Source organism: Suricata suricatta, chromosome 5 (assembly GCF_006229205.1).
Source record: "Suricata suricatta isolate VVHF042 chromosome 5, meerkat_22Aug2017_6uvM2_HiC, whole genome shotgun sequence".
NCBI classification, from domain to species: domain Eukaryota; kingdom Metazoa; phylum Chordata; class Mammalia; order Carnivora; family Herpestidae; genus Suricata; species Suricata suricatta.
In genome coordinates this window covers 121,311,437-121,312,607 of record NC_043704.1, presented here as the reverse complement: position 1 = coordinate 121,312,607, position 1,171 = coordinate 121,311,437, and the positions used below count along the sequence as shown (strand labels likewise).

General features: G+C 39.5%; 1 protein-coding gene across 1 annotated transcript in view; it reads right to left on the bottom strand.

Moving 5' to 3' along the window:
• The window catches only part of RBP2 (retinol binding protein 2), a 52,921-nt gene that overhangs the window by 3,774 nt on the left and 47,976 nt on the right, over nt 1-1,171 (bottom strand). The window lies entirely within an intron of this gene.

Below are 1,171 nucleotides of genomic sequence, written 5' to 3'. Positions count from 1 at the left end.
GTCCTTCTCTGCCTGGCTTACTTCACTCAGCATGACACCCTCAAGGTCCATCCACTTGGTAAGAGTGCCCTTTAATGCTCTTAATTTAACGAGCTGTTATTGTCTTTTAAAAAACACTGTTTGGAAACTGATTCAAATTTACAGAAAATTTGCACAAAAGTAGCAGAGAACATCTGTATACTCTTTGCCAAGAGTTACCTACTGTTAACATTTTGCCTCATTTGCTTTCTTCTGTACATGTTCTCTTGCTATTGTATAAATATATTTTATTGAGCAATCTGATGTTACCCTAAATAACTGAGTGTTTCCTATGAATTAGGATATTCTCTTATGTAATCACAGTATAGTTATCAACTTCTGTAAATTTAACATTGATACAGGACTTATCTAATTTCCCACACAGGGCTGTTCTTAACGATGTTAACGTTGGACACTGAGACAGGGGAAATTGCAGTGTGGGCCTAATTTCCTTCTTTAATTCACTGCAAACACATCTTCTTCGCCCTCTAGCTCGCAAGCAGTGGTTTTCCTCACTTGTATCCATTTCCTCGGTCTCAAGATCTCCTAAGCAATTGAGCATCTTTTAAAACCTCCTCTGACGCAGGGAGGAGGGACACCAGTGAAAAGCAAGTTGAATTGTGGAATTTTAGTTCATTTAACCATTCTCTCCTCTCTTCTTGTTGTCTGTTTCATGTATGAGTAAGGCTATAAAATTCTAGGTGTTGCCATCATTGTAGGTCTTACCATAATTCATTGGTAATGAATTGACTTAGTGTCAGAATAACTGTTAATCTTGCTACCTACTAAGATTTATCAACAGAAAATATTAGGACGGGCCCTCGTGCACCAACATTTTTATTTTTTGTTTCTTTGTGTTTGCTAAGCCCTCTACTACATGCAAGGCCTGGGTCAGGATCTATTGGTAAAATAATGAATTGGACCCATTTCTGCCCTGAAAGATCTCACAGCCTGCTGAGGAAGCAGACAAGTAAATGGACAGTTACCATCCAGTGTCCATATTGACGGTCCCATGTGTGCACTCCAGGGGTACTAGAGAAACCAAGGGAAGGAGGTGGGCCGGCCGAGTCATTGCCAAGAACCATCATCATTGAAGAATACATATGCTGTTCATTTTCCCATGTGGACTTACCTCAAGATTACATTTCAACAA